The sequence below is a fragment of the Penaeus monodon genome, chromosome 21, assembly GCF_015228065.2.
Source record: "Penaeus monodon isolate SGIC_2016 chromosome 21, NSTDA_Pmon_1, whole genome shotgun sequence".
In the NCBI taxonomy this organism is placed as follows: Eukaryota; Metazoa; Arthropoda; class Malacostraca; order Decapoda; family Penaeidae; genus Penaeus; species Penaeus monodon.
Genome location: NC_051406.1, coordinates 18,767,411 through 18,767,676, shown reverse-complemented (window position 1 = coordinate 18,767,676; position 266 = coordinate 18,767,411). Strand labels below are relative to the sequence as shown.

Here is a 266-nt window from a genome sequence, read left to right as displayed (position 1 = left end):
GTAATTACAATCTTATTCAAAAATACACAGCACAATCTTTTTTCTTTATTAAATAATTTTCATAGTAATTTTATCAAAATTAATTACCCACCCTTAAAAAAGAAACATATATAAAACTCTGTGCATGTCTCAAATCTCTTACATAAGAAGGTTACATTTCCCAAGAACCTAAGAGTTCAGCATATATCATTTATGAAATTTCATTTCTACCTGTCTGCTTTTCTGGGCACTGCATTTCAGAATCACCAAAACCTTAGTCTCAACGT

The 266-nt window shown here is 29.3% G+C and overlaps 1 pseudogene; it reads right to left on the bottom strand.

Moving 5' to 3' along the window:
• Window positions 1–266, bottom strand: part of LOC119586290 — a 6,988-nt pseudogene that overhangs the window by 4,707 nt on the left and 2,015 nt on the right.